The sequence below is a fragment of the Pelmatolapia mariae genome, linkage group LG3_W, assembly GCF_036321145.2.
Source record: "Pelmatolapia mariae isolate MD_Pm_ZW linkage group LG3_W, Pm_UMD_F_2, whole genome shotgun sequence".
NCBI classification, from domain to species: Eukaryota; Metazoa; Chordata; class Actinopteri; order Cichliformes; family Cichlidae; genus Pelmatolapia; species Pelmatolapia mariae.
This window is the reverse complement of record NC_086229.1, coordinates 72,877,902-72,898,321: the sequence shown is the minus strand read 5'-3', so window position 1 is coordinate 72,898,321 and position 20,420 is coordinate 72,877,902. Positions and strand designations below refer to the sequence as shown.

Sequence of the window (20,420 nt, the reverse complement as noted above, 5' to 3'; positions counted from 1 at the left end):
TGAAAACATGCCGAGGCCGCAATGCAAGAAAGATGTGCAGAGATTTAATGGCATGATAAACTACATGGGAAAATTCATACCCAATCTCTCAGAAAAAATGGCGCCACTGAGACAGCTAACTGAAAAGAGAATCGAATGGGAGTGGAATCATGAACATGAGAAAGCATGGCGTGACTTGAAAGATCTGCTTACAAAGGAACCAGTTCTGAAGTTCTATGATCCAATGAGACCCATTAAGATCTCATCAGATGCATCACAGAGTGGGCTTGGAGCTGTTCTTCTGCAGAAGTATGATGAGTGGCAGCCTGTTGCATATGCATCGCGATCCATGACAGAAGCAGAGACAAGATATGCACAGATTGAAAAAGAACTGCTCAGCATAGCATACGCCTGTGAGAGATTTCACCAGTTTGTGTCCGGGCAGGCCATCAGTGCTGAAACTGACCACAAGCCACTGATAGCATTGTTCAAAAAACCACTAAATGACTGTCCGCTGAGAATCCAAAAAATGATGATCCGGCTGCAACGTTACACGCTTAACGTGATGTACACACCTGGCAAGCTGATGTACACAGCTGACACATTATCCAGAGCTGTTGATCCGAATGAGCCAGCAAACACCAAGATGGATGATGATGTAAGAGCATATGTGAGCATGGTCACAAGTGCACTTCCTGTTGCAGAAGGGAAGATGGAGCTCATAAGAACGGAGACAAGCAAAGATGGAACGTTACAAGCACTGTGTAAAACCATCATAGATGGATGGCCCAGCTGTAAGCAAAGCTGCTCACCTGTTATTCAAGAGTATTGGAACTGCAGAGCAGAACTGTCTGTAGTGGATGATGTGGTGTTCAAGGGAAGTAAAATTGTCATCCCAAAGAGCCTGCGGGGAGAGATGCTCAAAAAGATACACGCAGGGCATCTAGGCATGGAAAAATGTAAAAGGAGAGCACGTGAGGTGATGTACTGGCCACGGATTAATCAGGATGTGACAAATGAAGTGTCGAACTGTTCAACATGTCTGATATATCATACAAGCAATCCTGCTGAGCCACTAAAGCCACACCCAGTGCCAGACCGACCATATCAGAAAGTGGGGGCTGACCTCTTTGTGTCTGGAGGAAAGGACTATATTGTGGTCACAGACTACTACTCTTTGTATCCGGAAGTATGTAGACTGCAAACAACAACAGCAGAGGCTGTAATCACCTCTATGAAAGCCATATTTGCACGACACGGGGTGCCAAGTGAAGTGTTCACAGACAATGGACCACAATTCTCCAATATGAGGTTTGGACAGTTTGCCAAAGAATGGGACTTTGTTCACACAACATCAAGCCCGCACTACCCACAATCTAATGGACTAGTGGAAAAGTCCGTTCAAACAGTGAAGAGGCTGATGAGTAGGCGAGAGACAGTGGTGCTGACTTCTACCAAAGCCTGCTAGTATATCGCACAACGCCACTTGAGTGTGGTATGTCACCAGCACAGCTTCTTATGGGACGACGCCTGAGATCAAACCTGCCCATTCAGGATAATCTGCTTAAAACAAGTGAGGGAAACAGCGTGAAGAGGTTTAAGGAAAAACAAAAAGCAAAGCAGAAGTTCTATTATGATAGAGGAACAAAGAACTTGCCTGAACTGCATGCTGGGGATCAAGTGAAATTCAAAGACAAAACCAGCACATGGGCACAGAAAGCGACAGTTCTATGGAATGATCAACCACGATCATACACCGTTCAGACAGAGGATGGAGCTATACTGAGAAGAAATCGCCGAGATCTTCTTAAGGGACCAGTAGTAGTGGAGCAGAGGTTGGAGGCTGCTGAACAACACCAACACGCTCATGAGACACTATCACCTGAAACACCTACACATACACAAGACCAAACACTGAGAAGATCTGTAAGACAAGTGAAGCCACCTATGAGACTGATTGAACAGATGTAATGTGTTGACATGTTGTTTGGAAGATGATGTCATAGTATCTATGCAAGTTGCACTATGTTTGGTTACTAATGTTGAATGGACCAGAATTGTTGAAAACTAGTTGTGTTGTTAACATTACTTTGACAAAGCCTGGTTTAACAAGTAGAAAACAAATAGAGACTGTTTGTTTGTGAAAGTAGGTATGTTATGTTATTGTAAAAAAAAAAAAAAAAAAAAGGAAGATGTACCGTAATTGTCAGGCTATAAGCTGCTACTTTTTGCACAAGCTTTGAACCCTGCGGCTTTTAGTCAGGTGTGGCTTTTCTATGGATTGTCCATGATTTTTGTGACATCGTAAGAGGATTTGTTTTGTTTGTTCCGCTGTTTTGCGGCACTACGTTGCTTGGCGGAAGGGCATGTGATCAGACACACAGTATCGGGGTTCAAGAGTGGTATGTTGGTCACATGTCCATCCGCCAGGCAACATAGTGCCGTACGAAGTAGCGCGAAAAACAAACTTCAAAGTAGCGCTACACGTTCAGCGGGAGGCATGGATGACGAGCGGCGATAAACTTGCGAAAAGCAAGTTTTGCTCAACTCCACCAGTGGATTCTGACAGCGTGGAAAAGTGTGAAAACATCCACGATCACCAACGGATTTCGAAGGGCTGGACTGCTGCATGGTGGAGAGGAGGACACCGCCACGGCCCTTCTGAGGGTGTTCGACTCCGACACTGACAACGAGGATTTGTTTGGTTTGAAAGTGACAATGAAGGAAAGAAGCTGAGAGTGGATGACGTAGCCATCCTGAGCCTGTTCGTATCCGACACTGGAGAAGAGGACTTTGGTGGTTTTAGTGCGCAGGAAGATGGTGGTGAATGACTGACTTTTCTTCTTGTTAAAGCCGTGTCACTGCACCTGAGCCTAAAAGGTTGGCTGAATCTATTTTTCTGGTGTGCTGTAGGTTATTGTTATTTACTACATTTGTTACTCATTTATGAAGCACAGTACATGTTTCGTACTTGTAATTACCAGTACTTGTACATATACCTAAAAAGTTATGCAAATATGTACCCCTAATTTGTTTTTCAAAATATTAATAAAAGGGATGTGTCTCCAAACAGCCATCTCTTTCCTGACAATTCCCTTTGTGCATATTCTCTTACATATGATAAATCAACATTGAAACACCTGCGGCTTTTAGTCAGGTGCGGCTAATGTATGTACAAAACAGGATTTTCCCCCGATTTTAGCTTGTGCGGCTAATATTCAGGTGCGCTTTGTAGTCCGGGAAATACGGTAATGATAACAGCAAATCCTTATTTGCCTAGTATCATGTTTTATGTTGTTTATACTCCTAGACTGTAGGGGGAGCTAGAGAGCCCAGAGAGAGTTACCTCGGAGTAGACTGTAATGGCGAAGCTTTGTTTACATGTGAACCACAGTTCGATAAAATACCTTCTCTTTAAGTAATGGTGTCATTCTTGAGAACCCACAACAACATAAAGAAATAAGACATGTACCACCTGATAAAAATGTCAAGCTCTCCTAAGTACCACTATGAAAGCATGAAACTCATAAATCTTACAACACAAAATTATTATTCAATTAGTAAAATTAGTATCCGCAGTAAAGATTTTTTCATACATTGTATACATTCTACCACAGGCAAAGTTGCCTCCATTTTTATAGTTTTTATTCATATTTTGTAATAATGTATTCTGTTTTGGGAGTGTTTTTTAATGGTCTGATCCTAGAACCGCCCCTGGCTGGGAGTAAATAAAATACAGATGCATCTGGAGATCATCCTATGAAGTCCTATTCTAAAGGCTGATCTGAGGAGCATTCCTCACACACACCTTTATAGCATGAGGGGGACGGGCGGCGCGGGTAGCCCTTTGGCACCCCTGCTCTGTAGGCTTCCGCTACTCTTTCTCTATTAGTCACCCTGGGGTTGCCCTCCCCCAGGCTTGTACCTCTGGCTTCCTTCCCTGGGGGTTGGTTGTTCTCCTGCCCTGCACCCTTTTGTTCATATTCAAAGACTATTTTTCTGTATGTATTCTTACCCTCTAGCAACCGCCATAATATAATGTTGCAAGCAATCACGAACTCTACAGTCTGTCTAACTCCAGTGTATACCAAGCAATCTATTCTCAACAGAGATAAACTCAACATAAACTGAACCCACATTAAAGTTAGCTCGGTGCTTACCTTTAGATGAGCCCACAAACAGAGAGAAACTCCGCGATGAAGCTGGAAGTCTTTCCAAACAGATCAGGGAGCAGAGACCCACGTGGTTCACGCTGATCTCAGCTTCAATCCAGGAGACAAGGGTGTGCAGATCGATGCAGATATCGATCCAAACATTGGTAGTGGTATATGTTCCTGTAAGTTCACTACTTTACTCCTGTTTCATGAAAAAGCAGCTCTCTCTGCTCGACTCCTCTCCTGCACACACACTTTGCTCCGCCCCCTTTTACCGACTCTGCTGTGATTTGTGGCTGTGCGGTCATGTGACTCAACGTATCCACGTGGGTCAAAATTAGCGCCTATCTCCTTAAACGTCATCGTGGGATGGAGAATTGCTAAGTACTCAGGGAAAGAGAGGATCGGTGCTGAGAATTGGAACAGCCTTTTTTTAGTAGTGCACACAGCTAACTAGTGTTACTGTGTTAGATGCCTGAATGTTGCTCATGGTCTGATGGGAAATAATGTTTTCTATTCTTTAGCACATCGAACAGTCAGCCGTTCACAGAGTTCAGGTTTAAAGGATGAAATCGTTTGTACTGATGCATGTCTCCTCTGGATAAATCTGTTCAATGACAAAAAGAGTGAGGTGATGGTTTTTGGTCGCTGTAAATGTGTATTTAGATGCCAGCTGATGACTGTCCCTTAATGTAATCAGAACTGAGCAAAAACTTAGAGGAGATTGTGCTGTGGAACAATCTGCCTTTTGAGATAAGACAGGCCTCTCCTGTTTGTTTGTTATTATTTGATTCTATGCTGTTTTATCTTGTTTTAAATATAGGGCTGTTTTAATTTTGATGTTTGTTTGTTTTTTACCATTTTGTTTTATTCTATTGGTCCTGTGCTGGGTATTTTAAAGTGCTTTATGAATAAAGATGGTTTGGATTGGATAAAATTAAATACATCTTGTTCTCTTAGAATTTACTGTTGTGATCCAGTGTAACTCTTTTTCTTTGTCTCAACAGGACCTGGAAAAATTAGTCCATGCATTCATCTTTAGTAGGCTTGATTACTGTAACAGCATCTTTACAGGTCTACCTAAAAAATCAGTCAGACAACTACAGCTCATTCAGAACTCTGCTGCTCGAGTCCTCACTAAGATCAAAAAAGTGGACCACATCAGTCCAGCTCTGAGGTCTTTACACTGGCTGCCTGTCCGTCAGAGGATAGACTTTAAAGTTCTGATGCTGGTTTATAAAGCTCTGAATGGTTTAGGACCAAAATACATCAGTGACCTCCTGACCCAGTATGAACCTTCCAGATCCCTCAGGTCATCTGGATCCGGTTTTTTATCAGTTCCCAGAGTCAGAACCAGACACGGAGAAGCTGCATTCAGCTTTTATGCTCCATATCTCTGGAACAAACTCCCAGAAAGCCTCAGATCAGCTGAAACACTCAGTTTATTTAAATCCAGATTGAAGACTCACCTATTCTCAGCTGCTTTTGAATAAAGCACCAAATCCACACTTTTAAGCTTAAATTTCAAAACTTACATTTTAACTACTGACTTTATCTACTGTTCTGAATTTATCTACTGTTCTGATTTTATCTACTGTTCTGATTTTATCTACTGTTTTGATTTTTTATTTTAAATACTGTTTTGTTTGTTTGTCTTAATCAATTTTAGATCATGCTTTTTATTTGTTTTTGTTTTTAATGTCTCTGTAAAGCACTTTGAATCACCTTGTTGTTGAATTGTGCTATATAAATAAACTTGCCTTGCCTTGCCTCCCTGTTAAGGATCTCTGTGACAACAATAAAATCCCTCCCATCAACCACTGAACTGCACTGAAGTAAAACTTAATCCTAAGGGCTGCAATACACCAAAGGACATCACTAATAAACACTAATTATACAGAAGCTCACTTTCATTAGTCAATATAGATTATAATCTTGAGCTCATATTTTGTTCTCTGTTCTTCTTGCACCAACATTTTTTTCTGCAGGTAAGAATAGTCGTTAAGAACTATCTTCAGTGTAAAGAAGAACAAGAAGTATTGGAAGTGATTGTACAGCCCCCCCACAGAGCACATCATCAAGTTTGTCCAGGATTACATGAAGAGAGAGAAGGATGTGAGGAAGACTACATCCACAGAAGATCTGTGCTCAGTTCTCCAAAATGTTTAGAACAACCTACCAGCCGAGTTCCTTCAAAAACTGTGTGCAAGTGCACCTAGAAGACTTGATGCTGTTTTGAAGATGGTGGAATTGAACTCAGGACCTTCTTGCTGTTCAGCAACAGTGCTAACCACCATGCTGCCCCTAAATTATACTATAGTACTAAACTATATTAGAGCAACCTCAGTAACTCACTCAATAGTCACAAAACATGGGATCATGAGACAAGAGTCAGACTACGTGTGTTGTAGCAGAGTAGTTAGGGTCTGGGATGCGGGTCCTCCCTTCTGCTGCGAAACAAGGGGCGGTCTGCTTGTCTCCACCCCTTGTTTGTGCATGTTTGTGTCTGTGTGTGTCTGTACGTTTATGTCTATATGTCAGGTCACTGGAATGATAAAAATTATTTGAACATTACCTAATAAGACTGATTCAGGACAGACAATTAGTTATGTTAAACTTTTCTAGCAGTCCCTCAGGTCAGCTTCTGGGTTACAGATCCATGTGTCAGACACTGCGACAAAAGTATCATCTGACAGTTAAAAGAAATGATGTAATGCACTGTGGTCGCAAATTTTGAAGCCATCCTGCTAACCTTCTCCCATCAACGATGTGGAGATCCAATCCTTTTAGATCCAATTAAAATCAAGACACTCAAAAAGATGCTCTGTAAAAGAGTAGAATTCTTGGAACAGAGTTTAATACACTGAATCATATGAACAGCAGGAAAAATACAAACATACATTTAGCAAGAGAATTACAAAGCAGAAAAGCAAGCAAAGCGAAAACCCCGGGGTGTACAGCCTTAAGCACAGACAGCAGAGCAACACAGAGATGGACAGGAAGCAGCAGCAGGAGGAGAAGAGCTCTGGGGTGTCCTCTGGTCCCCTAATATAAAAATTGTAAATGGCCCGTATTTATATAGCGCTTTACTAGGCCTAAGGACCCCAAGGCGCTTTACATATCCAGTCATCCACCCAACCACACACACATTCACACACTGGTGATGGCAAGCTACATTGTAGCCACAGCCACCCTGGGGCGCACTGACATATATAGGGACCAGTATCCCTGCCCCTGCTGCTGGGTAACTTTCCCACACGCCCAACACAGCTGCAGGGGTCAGGTAGCGGCCAAGGTCTTGGCCAAAGGCCAGTCAGGACTCTGAGTACCCCTTGCTCTGGCTTATCACAATAGGTCATGACACAGTCAAAGGTCACACATTAATCCTAATTATTAAATCTTATACAGCAAGTGGCACAGTCTTATAACATATAATACATAGGTTACATGCTTTCTCATATATAAAAACACTTCAGTGTAGGTTCAAAGTATGTGTGTGTGTGTGTGATTATTTTGTACGGTATTTTATTGTGATGTGTTCAGGATCTCTATTACAATGTTAGTTATGCAGGCGAACTCTCAACAGCATTAACTGCCCTGTTACTGTACCAACTTAATAAACTTCGGTGAAGCAAAAATGTCTTGTGCTTCAGACTCCACATGAAAGTTAAAATATATATGTTCAGTGCAGATAGATATATAGTGTATGTAGTTATACATATCAAACAAAAATCCACCACAGCACATACTCTCAAGACTAGATCCATATGGTGTTAAGCGTCGCTGTAAACGCAGGTTTGTTCGAAGAGGATATTTTTCAGAAGGACCAAATCAAGTGTGGCATGTTATGATAAGCTGAAACCCTTTGGTGTTGCTATTGGTGCATGTGTTGATGGATTTTCAAGGAAAGTTATGTGGCTCAACTGTGGCAGCTCAAATAATGACCCTGGTATCATTGCAAAATATTATATGGGTGCATGACACGGTTTGGTCAACTTCCAGCATGCCTTCGTACAGACTGTGGCACAGAAAATGGCACAATGGCAGCCATTCACTGAGCTTTAAGATCTGACCATGGAGGTGAACTTGCAGGAGCCCACAGTCATATCTATGGCACCTCAACTACAAATCAACGGATTGAAAGTTGGTGGTCTTTGTTCAAAAAGCAAAGGTACATGGCTTTTAAAATATATTCTGAAACTAAAATTGAATGGTTCTGAAGGTGTTTTGTACTTTTTTTGTGGGTGGGGTTTTATACTCAAATATTAAATTACAGTCACAAACAAACAAACAAAAACATAGTCCTCTACACATTTTCTCATGTGATGCAGGACTGCTTCAAAAACTATAATAAATGGTTTGGTATACCAGTGACATTTGTCCGACTCACACGTTTCACAAAAGTCCTAAAACAGGAACTATGAAAAACAACAAACAAACTGCCATTCAACATTTTAATAAATTATTATAAATCCTATAGACAATGGCATCAGTAAGGATTGATCTGTTAAAAATTGAGTAAAATTTATTAAATTTTGCGTGCCTACGTAGTACCAAACTACCATCTAGATCAAATAGTTTACTTGCAGGGAGTCATATAAATAAAACAACAAGGGATTCTTCAAATTTGAGAACTGTAATAGGAGTAATATAAGAACATTGATCCAACATAACAGAAATCCATTTGTTATAGGAGGTCAATCGTTTCAGACATTTCTTCGACTTTGTGTGCCAAAAAAAAGTACTGATGTTTTCACTAGCTTTTGGATTTCTGTGTATCTAACAAGTGATAACACCCTCAGTGTTCATGTAGAAACAAAATAGTACATTTATATGGACAGACCTGTATATTACAACATTTCTTAAGTTCAGCTGCGAATGCAGGAATAACAGAAGGATTAATCATTTTGTTCAATTTTGTTATTTGTGTGAAGTTGCTTTTTTTTCCTGCAGTGCATTGATGAAACACTTCAGAACATGTGAATAAGCTTTTCTTTGAACGAAATTGCGCACAGTTCAATATTCTTAAGATTACAACTTTTTTTTTTAAAGAGGACAACTACATTGAATTACTTGTGTTATTAAATTTTATATATCTTGTCATTCCACCATTAGAACTCAGTTCTGGATTAAACTCTTCAGTGACCTGAGGGAGAGGCATCTTTTCAACGGCAGTCATGAACATAAATGCCTTCTACGATAGGTCTTCCTCAGTGTCTTGCAAAAAAAGCTTGACGAGTACAGAGATCTCTGGAACACTCACACCATCCGACCTGCGCCAATCTTGTTGTCCATCTGGTAAACCAGAAGCCATGTATCACCTACCTCATAGGTATGTATTTAGTCCATGTATTTTATTTCATAGTTTTAGTCAAAGTTTTTCTTCCTCAGTATAGTGTATTGTATGTGCAGGATACCTGTCCAGCTTGCAGTTATTCCACCTTTTGTTCATTTATAAAATGGTTCAGGAACAGTCCATCCCTTATGTGCACTCTTTTCTTTCTTGACCTAACCACTTGAGTTAAGTAAGCAGTATGTCATTTAGGTTTAACAATTTGCCCTAACTGTTACTCTGTTACTCACTTTAGCAATTGAATAGTGTGTTTTGTTGTTTTCACATTTTTGCTGAATAGAAATTAAAGCTACCACTTGGGTTTTGCCATTAGTTCTGTTCTCATGCACATACGTTTTATTTTTATATTTATTTTTCAAAAAAAAAACCCAAAAAACCAAAAACATGTTACAGAATCATATTTTAACTTTGGATCACATCTTGGCTAAAAACAACAAATGTAGATATGCATAATTAAGATTCTTTGAAATCACAATTTCCAGAACTGACTTTTAATTATAAGATTGACTTTAGACTTTTGCAGTAACCTTGAAGGATAGTACCTGGAGAAGTGACTGAATTTGTTCATTTTTCTGACTGACCTAAGGTATGGTGGAAGAGAGTGTGGATTCCAAGTGCCTCAAGAAATCCTGCACCAGTTTGATCACATTCTACCTGCTCAGTACAGTCTATGTGGGGACGACAATCTCCAGGTTAATTTCACAAACTTGGAAAGACAGAGTGAGCTCCCTCGACCAGTCAACTGGACTACTGCAGTTGAAAATTATATAACACTCAAAAATATGACTGGACTTTAGAAGTCAATGTAAAATCATCTGCTAGATGTGGGTACAATTACCACTGACACTAATTGTCACAAACCAACTTTAATGAGTATTTATGTTAAAAAAAAATAGTACTAAGGTTTTTATATAAATAGTTTCACTACCATCAACTTTTCAGTGTGTACGCTTTCTACCTGAAAAAATCAAAAGACCATACTGTACAAAATAACTTGTTCCTTTTTAATTAGGTACTGTAACAAACACGTTGATTAATTTGGAGATCTGTTTTACAGACAAAGGTTTACAAAAGAATTCTGCAATACCTGTATTTATGTGGGTTTTTCTTTCTTTTTTAAACTCCAAGAACAACTTGGATATCTTACAAAAAATGTAATCAAACACAGAAGTGTTTGATTAAATAAAGCCTTTTAACTGAATTTATCAAATTTTTTCCCTGTGCTAATATATTAGCGTGTCTCAGTACATTAGAATACTTCAGAAATGTTTTATTTTGTTACTTTGGCAATTTCTTAACACAGTGAAATATGTCTAACTTTTTCAATTGTCCCACTATGATATTATGCTTTTGAAATTCCAAAACCTGATTGAACTTTCTGCGATGCATTAAACTTTATGTGATTTACAGAAATTATTATAAATTATTAGAAACAACATTTTCAGATTTTAAAATCACAAACTTTAAATGTTTACTAAAACCATAAATGTGGCTTAAAAGCAAAAGGACTTGGACCTTAGGGAAGCCCAAACCCAGGAGAGTTCTGGATGTCATAATCCATGGCTTCTTGGAAGTCCTCATAACTGTGTAACACTGGGATTTTGATAGTTGCACAGACATCTGCTACAGGGAAGCGTGGAGTGGTTTGGAAAAGAAGCCGTGGCTTTGGCTCAATTGCTGCAGGAGGGATTTCCCTCAGTCCAGTTGCAAACATAAGCATGTCTTCAAGAGACAGACTTTTATTCTCTCTGAAAATGTAAAGAGAATAAAAGTTATTTCTAATGATAATAAACAGGGGAAAGGGGCCATTACACTTTGCTAACATAAATGTACTCATTTCAACATTTTCAACCAAATGTAATGCCTTCTACAGAAAGCAGATAGTCTTGCCAGTAGCTTAGTACTCTTGTCTCCTCTTGACGCCTAGAGCTGCCAGGTGGACCAAATTGCACATGAAAGATGGTCTCCGGAAGATCAGCTGTCAGCCTGGTCTCAGTGTAGCACATGAATGAGAAGAAGAGTGAAGGATGCTGTTCCAGGGCGTTTAGAAAATCCAGTGTTGCTAGACCCTCTCTGAAACTAGAAAACAGTCTAATTTTTAATAAAATATTTAATGTTATTTGTGCAAAAAAGCAAAACTTCACATCCGAAACTATTGTGTTAAGAAAGTAACCAACATTCTTATCTAGCTAAGACACTCATCTCACTCACTCCTGAAAAAGGTCTTGCATTTAGAATATACTTTGTCCGTCCTTTGAATTTCATGGGAATAAAAAAACTAACAGTTTATTCTTCTGAAAAGATTTTGTTAAATGGGCACATAATAGTCTGAATTCTATACCTTTGGATGGAAAGATGGTTTTGGTAGATGAAGTTCCACTGAATGTAATCCACTACTACCTTCTTCTTATCCTCCAGTGTCCTCATGAATCGATAGCATCCTGCTGTCTGGAGCATGCTTGAGTGTTTTTCTGAGATTACTCGGAGCTCACTTAGAGATGTTGCATTCTTTATCTAAAGAGAAAAATATATATTACACACACACACATACACATGCACAAGTGACATCCTTCGCATGCTGTCTATTAATGTGCAATTTAACACAGTCTTGGATTACACAATCAGTAATCATTTCAGGCATCGGTTAGTTACCAAGATTATGTTGAGTGGATAACTAAGACTAAAATTTTGCATTTATTGGCGTTTGTCAGAATCATAACATCACAAATTTACCTCTAGTAGAGCCTTCTTGATTTCTTCATCTGGTATATCATCAGTTGGTGCCTCGAATGTCTTGTCTTTTCCAACAAGGTACATAAAGAAGTTTGGGGATAAACAACATGGCCCTGGACCATCATGGACAATGGAAACTGCAATCATTCTTCCAATGTAGAAATATTCATTTTCATCTGCGGCTAAAGATAAAGACAATTCATTATAATAAAGTAATTTTGACCATGGAAAAAAAATGTGAAAAAATAGATACATTTACTATGAAATGTGAGATATTTGGCATAGTCTTTTCCTTCGAATATTCTTCTCGTCCTATGGCTTCCATCAAAAGAGTGAGAAATTTAGAGTGAGACTTTACTGGGAACAAATCATAGAGCTTCCATGCTGCTCATACTGTAACTGCATGTTGAAATTCCAGTTTTGTTCTGGTTTGAAATCTCATCAGGTGTGATTTGGAGTTCAGAGTATTTTCCTGCACAAGGTGTTTTATTTTGAAAATCATCTGGATTTAGTTTTAATCTAGTTTTTAATTTTCCTGTCTTCCTGCTCTGTGCAGCTTGAAGTGACTTTAGGCCAAAATAGATGTTAATATAATCCATCCTCTATCTGAAACAAGGTGTTTTAGCTCCTCCCCCTTTAAGGAAACTTTCTTCTGATTGGCTGCCCCTTATCAACAGATGGTTTGAACAACAGGTGGGTGGAGCTTCTGTGCCTGAGATGAACATGTTAGGGATGTGTTCAGTGCAGTCTGCTCACAGGGGGCACCGTGACACTGAACTGTAATATGAAAGTCTGCCATTTGAACAGGAGATCTGGCAGGAAATGAGAGAAAACATAATGGAAACAAGAATTACTTTTAATTTTTAAATTCAAAGACGAGCATCATGTGGGCCAAAAACACCTCTGAAACACATCAGCATGAAAACACACTCATATCCATCAATCTATGAAGTAAATGTAGCTCGTTACAACCCACCTCTGCAGATGACTGACTGGAACACTATGATTCACATTTTACATTAACACCATCCTCACACATGGTTTATATATGGCCAATAGAGGAAGAAGTTTGGACTTTAAACACTAACATGGACACAGACAGATCATCAGTGATGCTTCCTCAGTGTGATGCCGACTCCGATCTGCTTTTTTCTTCCTTTCCTTTTTCCATCTTGCATCCTTCATTCTTCTCCTCGTTTTTCAGGATTTTCTCATTTCTCTAATTTGTCCCTGTGAAATGAATGAACCGCATGCAGCCTCAGGTGGCAGTTTTGTTGGGTGTTACCTGCCATTGTCCCCTTGTCTCCTCTGTTTCCTACCTTTGTTCTGATTGCCCTTAATTTAAAAAAGTATAAGGTAAAAGGACTCCTAAAGGATCCACCTTTGCATGATTCCAGCTCCTCCTGCCAGGAAGTCTGAGCTCTAGTTTTGGTGAGATTTTAGGTGATTTTAGATTTTATTTGGCTGTTACTGGTTGGCAGGTATCTGTGTCTGTGTGATGAGGTTGAAAGACATCAACAAAATGCAACACAAACTCTCATAGAGGACATCAAGTCAGAAAGATACATGTTTTAAAATGACAAAGAGCAGGTGCATCTAGTACACTTAGAGCGGCTGCAAAAAAAATGACATACAAGCAGAGCACAGCTGCCAGCGACAATTTTTCGATCCTTTGCTCTAGTTAGCAGTGAACGCAGTGCATGGTGTGTCTGATGTGAATGGCCCTTGGCTCACAGTGCACTGAAGAAGTACTGTCGCCACCCTCCGTCTTCAAAATGCATTACCCTAGACATCACAAAAACACAAAAGGGAAATTTGCCATATTTACAGATTTACATTTTAAAAATTTCCCTGCAGCAGAAGTTAAGTAGACGACGTTGGAAAGCGTCAGAGTGTCAGGATCAGACTGAGAGAAATGTCTGAGTCTAAGTTGGATCAACTCAAACTATCTCTATCTAACCATCTCTGGATCAATAATCAGTTTAATGAAGCTGTTCGCTCATTTTCTCTGACTCGCTGTTTGGAGATTGACATTTTGTCCAGACTGGGACGGTTTTCAGGTATGAAAGAGGAAATAACACAGAGCAGAGAGGTTAAAGGTCAAAGTACAATTATGATCAGAATGATTGACTTTAAATATTTGGTTTATTTCCTTTGACATTTGAGTTTGTAGTCATGTTGGATTTAATGAACCTCTGAACATCCAGCAGGTCACCAGTGACCCACTGAGGGGGAATTTTAGCCTCATGCTAAACATGCAAAGTGTCAGAAACTACAACATTTACTTTACTGTGCAGATTTTCTGATCTGACACTTTGATTCTTATAAAAAATGTGAACATATTTGTGTTTGAATGAATAAAAGAACCTAAATGTCAAACCTGCCTTCATGATATTAAAGATAAAGCTGAAAGTCAGTAATTATGTAATTAAAAAATTTTCAGCGACACTCAGCTTATAGTTTGCTAACATGTTGATGTTTCATAACAGAAGAATTTAAATATGAAGCCAGAGTGATGTGTTAGTGAGCTGTGTCGGGCAAACAGAGTCGTCTCTCTCACCAGCCTGGTTAAATCACCATGGTAACGTATGCTGAACACATGTAAACATGGAGCTGAACATTATTTATGTTTGTTCTGTAACAAAAGTTCAATAAAAGTTTCAGAGTATCAGGATCAGACAGAAATCTGTGAGTGTGCAGCTCCATAAATCTGTAGCTTCATAACAATCATAACACTGTGACTGTAAAACACTCTCAGCTGTATTTAATGAAAAGATGATGAAACCTGCTGAGTGTAAAATAAGCAGCATCAGTTACAGAGAGGGTTGTTACACACACTTTGTTTTTCTTCCTGCTGCATTCAACACACACAAAGTTCATAGAAACATGAAAAAGCTCAGTTTGACTGAGACAACATTTCTACATCCAAACTGAGTCACAGCTCATTCATTTGTAACTGATCAATGATCCTGAACACAATCAGGCAGATTATTGATCGTCTAGAATCCACAGAGCTTCATCTACACTCAGATCATCACACAGCGTTTGTGTTGTCACTTCATTCAGTGTGTGTAACAGCTGATCTCAGGTCTGTGTTGTTCATCTCTCACAGAACAAGTTCTTACAAACAGCTGAAGCTCCAACACAAAAACACTCACTGACTCTGAGATCAGAGCTCAGAAATTCATGTGTGTTTGTAACACAGTTTGACTTTGTGTCAGTAAATCTCATGAACAGCCTGAAGATGAAGAAACTGTAGTTCAGAGTCACTGACAGACAGCACAGACACACACTGTTGGTCTGAGTCTGAACATGATGATCATCAGAGAAATAACATCAGACTCTGAACATCCAGCTTTCTACAGCCGTCTGCTGGATGTTCACCATCATTTATTTATCTTTGTGTTTGTTCATCTGACTCACATTCAGGCTGAAGATGCTCTGCTACATGTGGATCAGCAGGATTCAGATTCCATCTTCTGTAGATCAGGAAACCAACAGCAACAAGAAGCACAGCAGAAACTATCAGACCAACAGATCCATCCTCCTTCCCTTTGTCTTCCTTTCTTCCATCTTTGTTGTCTTCATCCTTCTCTTGTCCTCCTGTGTTACCTGCAGGTGAGAAACAGGTGTGAGGTGTCAGCTGTCAGGTAGGTGATGAGTGAAGAACAGAACAGAATCCATTTCCTCTTCAAACTGCTGTCAGACATTATCTACTGCACTCTGATCACATCACTCAGACCAGCTGCTTTCTACAAAGTCTCATCAACAACATCTTTAGAAACAAACATCAACAACCAGGTGCCCCCAACAAAGAAATCCAACTGCATGGACAACAATAGCAAAGGAAAATCCTCATCTCAATTCCTCTTGTTCTGTGTCAGTATACAAATCACTTATCAGTACACGAAGCTAAAGTTGTAGCTAAAGAAATATAGTGATTATAATTTATGATGTAACCAGAAACCTCTCTGATTGACTCTGAGGACCTTTAAAGTTATGGTGTAGAGTTTAGAGGAGTTTCCTGTTACACTGTAAGTTATGGTGTGATTTACCATGTAGATTTCCAGCTGAGACATAATTCAGGCATTAAAGCTTAGTGTTTGTGTCCATTTCTGTAATGATACTGAATGACAAGATCTAGTTACTTTTTACAGATTCCGGATTGAAAATGTCATTATGCACAACACAGGTGACTTTTTAAGTTTTTTTATTGAATGACTTTGAAGCTGAATTTGAGGCCCTGTGTCATTATGCTACTCTATAAAACATTTACTGCACTGAGTAATGAATCACCACTCAATAATATGCACGGAGCCTGTAACCCAGGGGGCAGCGCTTCATTTTTCCCTTGTCAGTGTCCAGCAGTAGTAACTCTGATAGTAACTCTGTTCTATCCTCTTGTGGTTTTCACTCAGTTATATACTTTAATCTTAACTGTATCTCCTCCTCTAACTTCATATTTTCTCTCTCCTCCTCCTTCTTCTCCTTTCCCTCTCTCTGCTCTCTCCATGGCTGCCACCCTCAGATCGCCTGTCCCATCTTTGCTGGCCTTCTGCATTTCCTCTTCTTGGCTGCCTTCTCCTGGATGTGTCTGGAGGGTGTGCAGCTCTATCTCATACTGGTGGAGGTCTTTGAGAGCGAGTACTCACGTAAAAAGTACTACTATCTGTGCGGCTACTGCTTCCCCGCACTGGTGGTGGGCATCTCTGCAGCCATAGACTACAGGAGCTATGGGACCAAGAAAGTGTACGTGTGAATACAGGCCTTTTGCACCTGCAGATTGAGAAGTAGGATTGTGCTATTCCCCCAGATGGAAATGTAATATTCAGTGCCGTGTGAAGGGCTCTTACACCTCCCCACAGACTGGGTTCTCTGAACACACTTAGCCAAAGCCTGATGATTAGCCTTCATGAGATCATCCGCTGAGACAGAGAAAGAGTGTGTGCATTCATGTGCATGAGCTCAGTGTGAGTGTACAGTTGTTTGTTGGTTTAGTTGTGTATAACTCACTCGTCTCCTCTGTGCCACTCCAGATGCTCGCTGCGAGTGGATAACTACTTCATCTGGAGCTTCATTGCACCTGTTTCATTTGTTATTATGGTATAAGCTTTACTGTCAAGCCTCCATATTTTTATTTTTATTAGCCTCCATATTTGGAAATCCCGCAGTCAGAAGTATTTCACCAGCATGCAATTTTGCGATGTTATTAACAATATGAAAATAGTAATTTTGGACTAGAGTGCTCACTGCGCATTATTTATTTCTTCCTATCGTCTTTCCTTAGCGCAACCTCATTTTCCTCATGATCACTTTGCACAAGATGATATACAATTCTTCGGCACTAAAGCCTGACTCCAGCCACCTGGATAATATTAAGTGAGTTTAAATTATTCAGTGAGACTCGCACATTTTTATTTTTGAAGAAAAAAGACATTTCAAATTGTCTTAGTATATCTGTGCATCAACTCAGTGTTAGTGAATGACTCGTTCTCCGCTTCGATCAGGTCCTGGGCACTAGGGTCCATCGCTCTGCTCTTCCTACTGGGCTTGACATGGGCCTTTGGCCTCCTCTTCATTAACGAGAATACAGTCATCGTTAGGGATGGGTATCATTTAGGTTTTATCCGATACCAGTACCAAACCGGTACTTTTGAAACGGTGCCAGTGCTTAAACGGTGCTCGAACCGGTGCTTAAAGAATGGAGAACACAAAATTGGTCCAAAAACCTCTCATGTTCAGCTTTTTTTTGGAAAAAGATATCAATGTAAACCTTTTCTGCAGCTACAGGGGGTATGTGGTATCACTCTTGGCTGGAAGCAGTGCTTAAACAATGGAAAAAACACAAACTTTTCCAACAACCTGTGTTTGCTAGTTCATCATCATGCATTAATTATTAATGCATGATGATATAATTAACGTGGTTAGCCTACTCAACGTAAATTACACACGAACAACATTAAGCTACTCACGCAGAGAAGAACAGATGCTGCTGCCATCATCATCCAAGGGCGTAGATTTGGTTTTGGCATTGGTGGGGACGGATGATTCAACCACCGAACCCTGCCCTGTTTCTTTTCTATATTTCTCCCCCCATTAAATTATACTCGCTGAAATTCTCAGACACACGTGACGCACACACAGATTTACAGCATTTAATACTAGAATTACTGAGCCTTTTTTTCCCTGGTGCAACTCCCTACCACTACATTTACTAGCCCTGCGCAAATTTAAATTTGCGTAAATTCCCTGAACCTAACACCTCCAAGCACCCTGCTGAGATTTTCACAGGCCTTCAGCTTCATTGTTCTCCTGCTTTTGTTGTGCAATCACACCCTCCCCCAAACCCCAACCAGGAGAGATTCAGGTCTTTCCTTCCAATCATTTTAAGCCTCTACAACATGTACCTGCAGCTTACAACACACCATGGTAGTTTATATGTGCAGTATTTTTCATATGCAATATTAGTTCTTGTCAATCACTGTCACTACATTGTATGCCTGTCCATAAAGATAAATACACAATGTTGTACATATAATTGTGTTGTGTGTGTGTTCGTGCATTTGTTTACTCAGATCCAAGGCAGGCCAAACCTCTGTGTTACAGCCATATCGATACAAAAGACACACATTCAAAGTATACTGATACACAAGTCTGTTTTATTTCAAAGCGTTTCAAACTTTACAGAGTTTGCAGACCCAGTGTTCATCATCCCTGCATTTGGCACAGGTGAATTTCTTACATGTTGCACAGGTAAACCTGCTGCGATTCCTGTTGCAGCTCTCTTGCACCTGGCACTGCGTTGTCTTTCCAGTCCCTGGCACAGCAGCTCCAGCAGCCTGTGCGAATATTTCCTTGTACTGCATGAATCGGCAACGAAGTTCCTGAGCTAGAAGACTCAGAAACAATCTTCTTTTGCCTCTCCACCCTGTACATGCCTTGTACAAAATGTAGGCATTCCCCGCCGCCAGGTCCAGCATATTGTAGAAAACTGCTACTGGCCACCTGCGTGTTGCTGCTCTTACAGAATACATCCGTGCAAGTTGAGGAAGTTCACGCCGGACTTTATTCACCGTGCCCAGAAACGTTGTTTTGCGCTGCAGCAGTCTGTGCGACAGTGACTGTGAAGTAAAGAAATTGTCCGTTGTGACATTTCTCCCATCATCCAAAAACGGCTCCATCAGTTTCATGACCACGTTCTCTGCCAGCCTCTCTTCCTTCTGACAACTGGGGTCCTTTCCCAAGTAAGGAGATGCACTGCAGACATATTTGGTGTCCAAGTCCGTGGCCATCCAGAACTTGATCCCAAATTTGTCTGGCTTGGTTGCGATATACTGTGTGAATGGACAACGAACCTTGGTAGGGAACAGCTGTTCATCTATGGTCATGTGTTCTCCTGGAGTGAAACTCTTAGCACAGTTCTCGTTGAAGCGTGTCCAGATGTCGGAGATCGCTGCAAATTTGTCTGTTTTCACCCGTTCTGCCCGCGTGTCCTTGTCATCAAATCGAAGGTGTTGCATAATTGAAATGAATCTATCTCGGGCATTGTCTCTTTGATTACTGGCACCAGAAATCTTTCTGACCAGCAATCCACAATGGCACCAACAGGACACATGATTGCTCTTACAAACAGGATTGAAATGAATGCCATAAGTTCATGAACTGACAAATTCCAGTCCGGCTCTGTTCTGCGGGCTTGATGGACTGTACAATCCCTGATGGTGTGCAGCATTCCCACGTCTAACAGGCAAAGGAAGCTTTGGAGCACACTTGTAATCTTACGCTGTCGGAAGATAAACAAATAGAGAATGGTAAATTTACATGAAGCTCACTCTAAATGGGTTTATATAAATATCATATGTAATATGTCAATGACAAACCTTAGCAAACTCTGTGGGTCCAGCTTGCGCAGTGAAGCACGAACGATTTGCTTCTGCACTGGGCATTCCAATGTCCTCCTCAACCCACACAGTGCCGTCTTTTGCCGTGTGGCTCTGGCTGGGCTTCCCAGTACCACGGGGCCTCTTCCGTGGAGGCATGTTGGGTTCTTGTTCCGTCTCCTTTTCAGATTCTTCTGAGGAGGCATCAGTGGCCTGCTGGACAAATGAAAGCCCTCCTCCATCAGAATCCACTTCGTTCATTTCCTGAAGCAAGGCCAAAGTCTGTTGCGCAGAGAGGTTCTTCCTGCTTGGCAGTGATAC

General features: G+C 40.4%; 1 protein-coding gene across 4 annotated transcripts in view; it reads right to left on the bottom strand.

The window, feature by feature from the left end:
• The window catches only part of LOC134624791 (barrier-to-autointegration factor-like protein), a 361,649-nt gene that overhangs the window by 36,445 nt on the left and 304,784 nt on the right, over window positions 1–20,420 (bottom strand). For 3 of the 4 annotated variants that reach the window (XM_063469853.1, XM_063469851.1, XM_063469849.1), the window contains exon 1: window positions 4,140–4,388. The exons of the other annotated variant lie outside the window; for it this stretch is intronic. The gene's annotated coding sequence lies outside the window, so the exon portion shown is untranslated. Of the gene's footprint in view, window positions 1–4,139; window positions 4,389–20,420 lie in introns of those variants that run through there. 4 annotated transcript variants of the gene reach the window in all.